The sequence below is a fragment of the Biomphalaria glabrata genome, chromosome 6, assembly GCF_947242115.1.
Source record: "Biomphalaria glabrata chromosome 6, xgBioGlab47.1, whole genome shotgun sequence".
Classification (NCBI taxonomy): Eukaryota; Metazoa; Mollusca; class Gastropoda; family Planorbidae; genus Biomphalaria; species Biomphalaria glabrata.
Window position 1 is genome coordinate 23,399,013 of NC_074716.1, and position 12,499 is coordinate 23,411,511.

Genomic DNA, 12,499 nt, shown 5'->3' on the forward strand with positions numbered 1-12,499 from the left:
TACAATTGAATCAGAGATGGTTAACCTCATAATTCATGTAAGCCACAGTTCTGAGAGATATGTTTGAAAAGACTTCCTAATAGGAAATAATTTGAAAGGTTCCCTGACGAATCTCCCTTTGTTTTTCAGAAATGACAACAAAAACAAAATAGATTTTAATAAGAGAACTACAAATTAATGTAAGAAAAAAATGAACGCGTCAACATTGAAGATAAATGTGGAGTTTAAGGACTCGCAGTAATTTCCTTGTTTATTGTCGTCACATTGTTTTCTTATGACATGTTCATCTCTGATAAATAAAAAAGACGAACAAAGACACAAAAGACAGAGACAAAGACACACAGAAAGAAGGTCATGAGATCGAGTGTCTATCAACACATTGTCATTTCAGTTCTCAAACGTGCGTCAATAAAACTAAAAGACATCTTCACTGGCTGTTTGCTGACATGAATGGCATTGTCTTGACGTCTCTGCACAGTGTAGGATGCAATAACAATTAAACAAACAAACTTTATTATCACAGATATGTATAAGTGCTAAAGCAATCACTGCAGATCTTTGTCACCCCCACCCCCCCCCTCTCTGGCTTTTTTCTTTCATTTCTCAATCTCTTTTGCCCTTTGTCTTTGTCTCTCTCTTTCTCTTCTTTCTCTCTCTTCCTCTTTCTCTTTCTCGCCCTCTCTTTCTCTGCCTTTTTTATTCTTTATGTATGTGTTATCGCATTCTCAGCACTCCTTCTTTCTGTCTCTCCTTATCTCTCTACCCCTCCCTAGTTCTTTTGCATATTGTCTCAACCCCCCCCCCCCACACGATTTCAAACTCCTTCCGTCTTTCTCTTAGTTCTTTCAAGTTTTTACACACAAAAAAAAACAACAACTACAACTACAACTACAACTAACTACAGAGCGACATTAGACAGTCGAGTCATCTCACAACTTATGATAGATGCTGCAGCGCTGGCGGATCCAGGCAGGGGGGCGAGGTGCGGTAGGGGCGATCGCCCCACGAGTGGGGGGGGGGGGCGGACGAACTTTAGTATAGGATTCACACAATTTGTATACGAATTTATTACTTATGTTAAAAATATATACTAATTGTTTATATTTCAACCTATTTTTAAATTATTTCGCCCCCCCCCACTCTAGTATGTTGGCTGGTGGGGTCGGGAGGGGGCGATGGTATCAATCCCGCCCCCCCTACACTTTCGAGTGGGGGGCGGTCAAATTTATTTGTAGAAATCACAGCTTGCTAACAAAATCAATTAAATATCTATCTCATTACAACTTGTTATTGATATTTTAACCGATCTTTTTATTATGTCGTTCCCTGTTTGCCGATTGGTGTGTAGGGGGGGGGGGGACGAATACCTCTACTGCCCTTCCCACCTAAACCCTTTGAGTGGGGGGGCAGTCTGTTTTTATGGAGAAATAATAGTTTGTGAACAAAATTAGTTGAATTAATATATAAATTGTATATTATGTCGCTCCCATTCTGGTATTTTGGCCGATTCGGTGGGTTGAAAGGGGGGGGGGGGCGATTGCATTACTGCCCTCCCCACTCTAGCCCTCTGAGTGCTGTGGGGGCGGTCCTATTTTTGTGGAGAATCATAGTTTGTGAATAAAATTAGTTGAATATGTATATAATATAAACTACGTATTGATATGTGACCCATTGTCGTACCACACTCTAATCTCAAATTGTATCATTAGTAAATTTAAATGAAAAGGGTTGTACCAGGTGGGAGGGGCGATACATGCAATCGCATTTCCCCCATTGGACAAATCAATACTTTTTCTTTTTGTATTATAATTAAGAAATTACAAAATTTAAAAAATCTGTCACTAATATAATTTATATATACTATAAATTAAATTCTTATATCGAGTCGCCCCACCCCTATTCTTTAATGCCAAATGCAATCTTTAGCAGAAATTATTAAAGGAGCGAGGATTAATCGTTTTCACTCTACCGCCCCTCCCATTTCCAGACACAGTTTTTGTAATTTCACATGAATTTATCATAATTATTTTAAGAAAGACTTTGCATTGGAAAAGTTAGAAGTAAAACGAAATTTTTCAGTATAAGAGTCATGATTGAGATGAGTTCTAAACTCAAATAATGTCTTCATAGTCGCCTTTTCCCAATCTTTACTCAATCTGATATTTTTCTAGCTAATTAAATTTGGGACTATAACTCACAATTTATACCAGAGTTTTCTTGAATACTATTTATCGAATAAGTTTTTTTTCGGCGGCGATCCTCAAAGCAAAAATCTAAATACGTGGGGTATCCTATCTTTTCAAGGAACAAATAGGTTTTATTTGCAATGTATTATGGGCCTATAAATTCATATTAGAATATTTTTCAAGTACAACATTATTCGAAAGGTCCTTTTTTAATAGTATGAATAATGAGCTTTAGGCCAGGAGAATGCGTTTCTGCAATGAAGAATGCAAGAAAACGCTTTTGGCGTCGGGGCTTCGCCCCGAACTCCATTGATGAATAATGAGTTGTAGATGTCAGGAGAATGCGTTTCTGCAATGAAGAATGCAAGAAAACGCTTTGGCGTCGGGGCTTAGCCCCGAACTCCATTGATGAATAATGAGCTGTAGATGTCAGGAGAATGCGTTTCTGCAATGAAGAATGCAAGAAAACGCTTTTGGCGTCGGGGCTTCATCCCGAACCCCATTGATGAACAATGAGCTGTAGATGTCAGGAGATTACGTTTTTGCAGTGAAAAAAGCAAGAAAACGCTTTTGTCGTCGGAGCTTCGCCCCGAACCCCACTATGAAACCTTACAGCGCTGCCCCAGTTGTTTTGTTTTTCACCGAAGGTTGAGAAATGCTGCTTTTTTAATTCTCATATATATATGTATGTGTGTGTGTGTATGTGTGTATGTGTGTGTATGTGTGTGTGTGTGTGTGTGTGTGTGCTGTACGCACGTTTATGCGTAGGGTTAGGGTTTACTGGGCGTTAGGGTTAGGGTTTGGAAAAATATCGCCCCCCCCCCCCACTCCAAAGTTCTGGATCCGCTAGTGTGCTGCAGACTGTATAATTTTATTTCTAGCTCGGATTTGACCATTAGTATTTCACTCAAATGTTTACAAGATTCACTTCCGTAATGAGACTACCGTCTACAAACACTCAGGATTGAAAAATGTTAAAGCAATGATTTGTAGACTTTGGTGGCTGCGATGTATTGCGCAGGATATGTAACAGAGAATGTTGAGATGAAACCTTTCCTGCACTGTTAACCAATTGATTTATCCTCCTCGACTTTTACAAGACATGTCTTAGTTACAAGACATGCCTTAGTTAAAAGACATGCCTTAGTTACAAGACATGCCTTAGTTACAAGACATGCCTTAGTTACAAGACATGCCTTAGTTACAAGACATGCCTTTACGAGACATGTCTTAGTTACAAGACATGTCTTAGTTACAAGACATGCCTTAGTTACAAGACATGCCGTTACGAGACATGTCTTTGTGCGTGGTGGCTGAGGGGTAACGCTCGTGTCTTCGAACCTAGAGCTCTCGGGTTTAGATCCCGGTAATACAGAGATTTAGGGGGGGGGGATGTACAATGTCAACATGTTATTCATTAACATAAGCTTACACTAAGAATAACTAGACACACTTTTTGAAATCAGTTACTATTAAAAAAAAGTAATAATAAAAAAAAAAAAAAAAACGTAGAACATAAATATTTGATACTAAAACGAGATGCTTAAAAGTAGCCAGAGTTTGTATTTAGAACTTTTTTCTGAGGGGTCTGGCGTTTTTAAAATCATTTTAATATTTAGTATCCCATTTTTTTTTTGGGGGGGGGGGTAGAGCAATAACTAGTATTTTGAAGGGTTAAAGGGCAGCACATGGACCCAAAAAGATATTGTTTTCTTTGTTTCGGATATTCCTTCAGATCGTTACATTCTAGCCCAGATCTCTGACTGCTGGAATGCCGGCGGTCACTCGAGACGATAGCCCAGATCTCTGACTGCTGGAATGCCGGCGGTCACTCGAGACGATAGTCCAGAACGCACACTAAACGATGTGCCAAATAAATATAAACAAAACCGGAGGAGGGTGGGAAAGAAAAGTGATACTAGAATTCACTGGACAAAAGTTGTTGATTCTCCATTTGTTTAAAAATAACTTTTGAGTCAATCAGTCAAAGTATACAGTTACTCCATATTAAAATTATCTTGTGCTGCAACCCTTAAATTTAAACTATGATTCTCACGTTTATAAAGTTACTATAACACTCTTTTATATTGACATTTCATTATTTCTTATTAGTGCTGAATTAGTTAGCCAGACTATTTTTTATAACATGGAATATGTAAAAGATCATTTGTATGTCATGTGTTAGGAACATTCTAGAAGCCAACAATTTTATTTCTGTCTTTCTCTAGCGGCAAAACAATTTGAAGAGACCTCCATTTTTAATGAGTGTAACATTTCTGGAACCATCGTGTCTCTACATGTCGTACACCCCTAACCACGTGACGTTTCCAAAAGGTTAATTGGCTTCTATTGACATATTCACACTTATATGTCGCAGAACTCATAGCTTCTCAAACCAAAGTTTACGAACAACTCATTAAATTTAAACACAAACACAAACTCAAATTCGGCCCCCGAAGTGGTCCACCCAGGCAGGTTTAAATATTTTCAGATTATTTTAAAAATTAAATTTTTCGAATTCAGAAAAGAAAAAAGTATTCGTTGCATCAGAACTTTGAAAAGTCTAAAATATCATGATGTTGGATTTTCACTATATTTTCTAGTTTACAACATCTAAACGGAACGGACGGACGGACAGACGAACGGACCGACGGAAGGAAGGACAGACCACACAATACTATTAGCGTCTATTTCCCTTTGGAGGGCCGCTAAAAAGATTTACAAATGCTATTTTTCACCAATATATAATTTTAGATAAAAGATTTACAGAGATTTATTTCTCCTAATTTCTAGCCTTTGTGGAGATTTCTTTCCTATGTGATCAACTAATTGTTTATCAACTTTTAAATGATTTTTTATCTATTCCTCAAATGACTTGAAAACATATAATACTATAAATACAACATTGATCTCTTAGTAGCTTCAGTTTGTGTACACCTTGAACCGCATTGCTTTATATCTCATTTTTTTTTGTTAGCTGTACCCATACATACCTTCCCGCTCAAACACCTACCCACAATATTGTGCTCGTACACACACACACTGTGACACACATACAAACACTCAACACTACCACACACTTTCACACACCCACACTATTGCGCACATAAACCCAGACTATCAGAGACGTATTGCCGGACAATCAAACACAGCCACTCTGTCACACACATACATACACTAAGACCATCACACACATACACACCGTATCACACACATACACCCGAACCTACACACATAATCACAGACATGCAATAGTTTTGTCTATAGACTACATACTGCCTTGGACTAAAGTCTTTATCACAGACATGCAATAGTTTTGTCTATAGACCATGGGCGTAGCCAGGATTTTTTTTCGGGGAGGGTTTTTTTTTTTGGGGGGGGGGGGGGATCCCCCCCCCGACCTCCCCCCCCCCCGCGAAAAAAAAATATATGTGTGTGTGTGTGTGTACATAATTAATCTTTATTACATTCTGACCCTTTCGGAAGACGTTTATTGTTTATTGTAGACTCCCCGCCCTTGCTAGCAAGGGGGTCTGGGGGAGCTCGCAGCGCTCCCCCAGCGCGGGGCGAAGCCCCGCCGCCGAGCACTATTTCTGGTATTGAAAGCCAACAAATGCATATTCTGAGGTATCTACAGTGCATTATCTTGCTATTAAAAAGTTTTATTTCAAAAACCTAATGTGTAATTCTTACTGACTTTGACCCTCTCGCGCCGTTCGGCGCATTTTCCGGCAAGCTGTTTCCGCAACTCTTATTTTGCGTAATTCATTTTGTCGGAAAACATGTCCCGCAAAACCTCATGCGACGCTCTGCCACAACCTTACTAAGGATTCGACTCCCAGTTCGGCATATGATTTCTTTGATTTAGACCCGATCTCTATGACTGACTCCTAAAATCTGTCTTAGCCATCTTTGTTGCGACACATTTAATGATTTTCAATTTCGGCAGAAGACTTTTCACACTTAATTAATGGAGCCCAAGCCACTGGTAGAAATTTATAACCTTTCTTGACTACGCTCTTGGAATTACATGCCTGTATTTCGCTTTAAATTTTATATCAAAAAGGAAAGTTTTTTCATCAAATCATCTGTTGAGGGGTTTTAAACTAAAAAATCTCTGGTTTTTTTTTTTTTGTTTTTTTTTAATTCAAAACCCCATTTAGCTACGATCATAGAATTTGGTGACTGTAGTTTGCTTTAAAATAATATTGAAGAGAGAGGTTTTCAACTCTAAACGCTCTGTAGGGGAATTTTAAACTCAAAACCATCTGGAGGGGTTTTAAACTTTAAAGAAAAAGCCATCCGAAGGAGGGGGATTTAAACTCAAAACCCCCTTGGCTACGCCCATAGATTTTATAGTGTGTAATTTGCTTTTTTTTTATATTGAAGAGGTACTTTTTAGCTTCAAACCCCAACTGGAAGGGGGAGGGGGGTTAAACTCAAAACCCCTTTGGCTACGCTCATAGAATTTTGAGTGTGTAATTTGCTTTTTTTATATTGAAGATGGGGTTATCGTAAATTTTGGATGGGGTTTTAAAATCAAAATCTTCCTCAACTGTGCTGTTGGAATTTGGGGATTGTTGTTTGCATTTTTTTTTGTTTTGTTTTATAGAAGAGGGGGATTTAACTGCAAAAACCTCTGGTAAGGGGTTTAAAATTCAAAACCCCCTGTAGGGGGTTTTAAAATCAAAGCCCCCTGGTAGAGAGATTTGTATCTCAAAACCCCCTGATAGGGATTTTTAAAATCTCAAAACCCCCTGGTAGGGGGATTTAAACTCAAAACCCCCTGGTAGAGGGTTTTTAACTCAAAACTGCCTCGGCTGTGCTGTGGTAAGTGATGATTTAGTATTAAAATCTCACCTAAAATAAACAAAATGAAAGCAAATATCAGTCACTTAATTCCGTTTCCCCCCCCCCCCCGCAGGGGGGGGATTTCATTTCGGGGGGGGTTTGAACCCCAAGAACCCCCCCCTGGCTACGCCCATGCTATAGACTACATACTGCCTTGGACTAAAGTCTTTATCACAGACATGCAATAGTTTTGTCTATAGACTACATACTGCCTTGGACTAAAGTCTTTATCACAGACATGCAATAGTTTTGTCTATAGACTACATACTGCCTTGGACTAAAGTCTTTATCACAGACATGCAATAGTTTTGTCTATAGACTACATACTGCCTTGGACTAAAGTCTTTGTTTACTTTTCATCGTTGGACCCAATCAATGTTCTGTCTTAGACAACATGTTTTTTTTCTATAGCAAAAGTCTGTTTATGTCCTTAGACCAAGTCTGTGTTCTCACTTAGTCAAAAGTCTGTTTATGTCCTTAGACCAAGTCTGTGTTCTCACTTAGTCAAAAGTCTGTTTATGTCCTTAGACCAAGTCTGTGTTCTCACTTAGTCAAAAGTCTGTTTATGTCCTTAGACCAAGTCTGTGTTCTCACTTAGTCAAAAGTCTGTTTATGTCCTTAGACCAAGTCTGTGTTCTCACTTAGTCAAAAGTCTGTTTATGTCCTTAGACCAAGTCTGTGTTCTCACTTAGTCAAAAGTCTGTTTATGTCCTTAGACCAAGTCTATGTTCTCACTTAGTCAAAAGTCTATTTATGTCCTTAGACCAAGTCTATGTTCTCACTTAGTCAAAAGTCTATTTATGTCTTTAGACTAGGTCTATGTTTTGTTTTGCATCAAAGTCTATGTTTACTTTCATATTATTTCGCTATAGGCCGTGCTGTTTCATTCGTGACTGCTCCTCTCTTAGACTAGTTCAGTGTGGTGCATTCTCTTGTCAGCCGCTGGATCTTTGCCTGCATTTCAATTGCCAGTCAACAACATGATAATAGCAGCTAGGAAAAATCACAAAGCAATTAATACGTCATCACGGTTACAATTAGTCATTATATATTATTAGTATTTGTCGACAAAAAATGTCACAAAGAGCGAATAATTGAGATTATCTTATCATCATATTGAATGAACAAGCAAAATATAATAAAATACTTTTAAAAACAAACAAAGCTTATATAAGGGAAAGAACCGCACAATACTTTAAGATTTATGTCCACTTTTTTTCATATTTAACAAAATAAAATAATTATCACTAATTAATTAAATAATAGGTAAATAATTAGTATTATAATGAGTTGTCATCGACAATGGATATTTGTGCCAAGTTTCAACTTGCTCGGAGAATGAGAAATGGAAGAAATAACTTGTACAAACTTTGTGCCAAACTGACAGACAGACAAAATAAAAACATATCTTTTTCAGTATTTAATGAGAACCATAATAAAATTTCTGGAAAATATAAAAGTAAGTTATTTTACAGAGGACTAAGTAACTGAGTCAATAAGTGCTTGGCCTCTAAACCGAGAAGTCTCGGGTTTTTCTCAAGACTGGGATTTTGAATTTCGGGATTTTTCATACTCTCCTGAGTCCACCCAACTCAAATAGGTAGCTGACATTAGATGGGGAAAGTAAAGGTGGTTATTCGTTGTGCTGGCCACATGAGACTCTGGTTAACAGATGATCGCAACCTCCTCTCTTCACTTAACTGAGCAGCTTTCTTCCGGTTCCAAGCCAGTCCAGTTTCCTCAGCTTTACTATTGACTGACCTCCTTCAGGTTTGCTGCTCACTTCCTGTTGCCTTGCGGATTCAAATCACGTGTCTGCCTTGCAGCAGTGGTACTTGGTTTTCACAGGGATGTGTCCTATCCAGTTCAACCTTTTGATTTCTTGGGTTGTGGAAATTTGCCTGGTACTCTCCCACAAGGAGTTGGTTGCCTGAATCAGCCAAGACAACCAACGAGTTAGCAGAGATTAGGTCACAGATAAACATGCATGACTGCATTGACACACAGATATATGTATTACGTAATTATCTTCTCTCAGTAGTGTTGTAATTTATAAGACAAAACTACCTACAATCCTTATATTCATTATGATATAGGGTCCACCCTTGCACCTTTCGGTTCGTGTGTAAGATTCTACCCGAAGGTTAAAGAAGTGATACATCATTGTCCATGTACTATGTAGATCTGGTGGATTGACGTGCCTCGTGGCTGTCAGGTATACATTTGTTGAGGCGCCCTCACATCTACACAAGACCAATGCTTGGACCGAGAAGCGTTTCCAGCCAACCATCTCTTCCCTCCCCCCCCCCCCCCAACCTTTCACAGTAGGATCTAATGATAGGCATGTCCTTAATATAGACTGTCAGACCTAACTATCACAAAGCCTTATCGCGTGTTGGTTAACAAAGCGGTATTTTGCTTACTTGTCAGAAACACTCAGAAATGGGGATTTCACGAACAGTTTTTCAACAAATTCCTTATGATTCTAATTTCTTGAGTTTATTCTGTGTTAGCTTTTGAGCAGGGCTAAGAACTTCTATGCTGGCACCTAAGTCGTCCCAAGTATGCATGTGATGACACATGGTGGCAGCCAATAATGATTGTGTTCCAACCCGGGTTCAAACAATTCCAAAATCATTTCATTCAGTCTTGTAGATGGACGTGTATGTATTTTAAGCCATAAAACTAAAAAAAGGAAAACATTGATCTTTACAATGTCAAATGTAGCAATACTTCAAGCATCCAAACACTATCTATCTATCTATCTATTTATCTATCTATCTATCTATCTATCTATCTATCTATCTATCTATCTATCTATCTATCTATCTATCTATCTATCTATCGGTGGGAAGCGTGGTCGAGACGCCAAGTGCGCTTGAACTTGGCTTGGCTTAGAAGGGGGCTTGAGGTTCGACACCCGACTCGGGCAGAGTCGTGTTTACTGAGCGCCTTAAGGCAGCACGGAAAACCAACTCCTAGATACCCCCTCCTTCCCCCCCCCCCACTGGTCCACAAATGAGATTGGACCAAAAAGCGCTCTGAGCATGCTATAAGCATGAAAGTAGCGCTATATAAAAGCTATAATATCTATCTATCTATCTATCTATCTAATTACCAATCTACCTACCTTCATACTTACTTAATTAAATACTAACCTATATTTATATTTATACATAGCTACTTACCTACCCCCCTTAAACCTTCATACCTTCACATATAAATACATATATGGGGAAACATCTCGCTATTATAGAGCAATACAGTAAATGAAACAATTCTAAGACTACTCTTATCTTCATAAAGTAGGAATTGAGTTAAAACAAACAAACAAAAAAAACAACTTTAAAAAAAAAATACTAGTTGCTAAACTTAAATTTTTAATTCATTAGATTAGTAATGGATTAGATTTTTTGAAACAAAGATTATTGAACTAATGGACATGATATAAATGTTAAATAACCAGGATAATTAAGTCTGCTAAGTTTAATGAAGACATTTCTTCTTCTTCCTTCTATCAACGCACACAATTCTAACAGACCAATCAGCAGTTTCACTAGCCCTTTACTTTTCCCTACCCCACCACCATCACCCCTGGCTGGAGAGTGGGATTCTGGAATGTCCTGAGTTCGGAACTTTTTGCTCGCCTGTTGCTTTCCTCTGCTTCTCGTGTTCGCGTACCAAACCAGGTCGACGAGATGTGATTTATGGCCATGAAAACAGCTATTTACACAGCATGGGAGAGAGAGAGAGAGAGAGAGAGAGAGAGAGAGAGAGAGAGAGAGAGAGGATAACAAAACAAGACAGAAAGAAAGAGAGAGAGAGAAAATATATAACAAACCAAGACGAAAGAGAGAGAAAGAGCGAAAGAGACAGAGAAACAAAACCAGAAAGAGAGAAACAGAGAGAGGAAAAAAGCATAATAAAGGAAAACAGAGAGAGAGAGAGAGAGAGAGAGAGAGAGAGAGAGCAAGGTAATGTTTAAAAAAAAAACTAAGAAAGAATTGAAAGACTGCTACTTGACATTTAACTTGAGATACTGAAACACAAAAATGTATTTGTACTTTTAAATTTCCCATTTGACGAAGAAACTTCTTAGATAAACAGTCGTGAGATAATTACGTACATTTATTTAAAAATATTTAGTTTGATACAAAGGAAGTCGAAATCTAATCGTAGAAAACAAGATCAAATCTGGCAAAACTAAATCAAATCATAGAAAAGTTGATCAAATCGTATAGAACGTGTACAATCGATCCTACTAAACCAAGAAACTTGAGCGTAGACTGAACGTTGCGTTAGCTCCACAGGTGATTGATATATATAAAAAAAAAAGAAAAAAAGAATGGGTAGGGTGAGAAGAAGGAGCACAGACTAAATATATCTAGCACCCAGCGCCATAGATCTTCTTGACAATGGCAAATGAGATTAATCATCATACTCTGATAGAAAAGTTGACCTCTTCTGTAAGCGCCTACCTGGGACTTAGTGTGTTTGTGGGATTGAATGTGCCAGTGTGTGTGTGTGTAATGAAGATGTGTGAGAGAAATGACTACATAGGACCACTATAGGAAGCGATATAGTGGAAGAGTTAAAACCTTTAATCAATAAAATAATTGTTAGGAAGATGTGCGCTAAAAGAATATGAACCTTTGTATTGAAGTACTCAATGTTTGTACAAAGTTGTTTCATTACTTTGCATCAAGAGGCGGCCTGTCTCCAGCTAAGACGTGGGTCTATCAACAGCCTACATGGACATGAATCTGACTGAACAAATTACGCCATGTGTCTATAAAAAGTACAGGAGGTTCTTCAGTCTACCAACTATTTCTATGAAGAAAAAAAATGCTTACATTGTTGATTTAAAAAATTCGCTTTCAGAAAAGAAAAAAAGTAGCCTTGCATCACAACTTTGAATGGTCTAAAACATCTTGATGTCGCATTTTCAATATCTTTTCTGGTTTATGAGATCTAAACGGGACGGACGGACAGAGAGACCACACAAAACTAATTGCGTCTATCACCGTTTCGGGGGCCGCTAGAAAGACAATATCTCCATTTACAAGTTATTGTGCGATTATTTCGATCTTAAAAACTAATGAATAATAGATTCAAAAGAAAAAAAAAGAGGAACATTTTTAACTCCCCCCCTCCCTCGTTAAGCGAATGTATAAATAAATACTACACTTGAGACTATTCAAATGTCAGGCCTTTAGATCAAGACTTAGAAGATGATGCACAAAATGTATCTGAACACTTAATTTATGAAACTCTTGAATCAATCAAGCCTTACAGTAGGGAATTACCGAACGCATTTTTCTCTTTATTTCTATCTCTCTCTCGCTCTTTCTCTCTCTGTGTCTTGTGTGTCACATTCCAGGTTACCCGATCTTGTCCACCTGTGGCAGATAAAGCCCACGCCATTCAACTTTGGGGTAATTCAAAACCACATATTGTTTTCC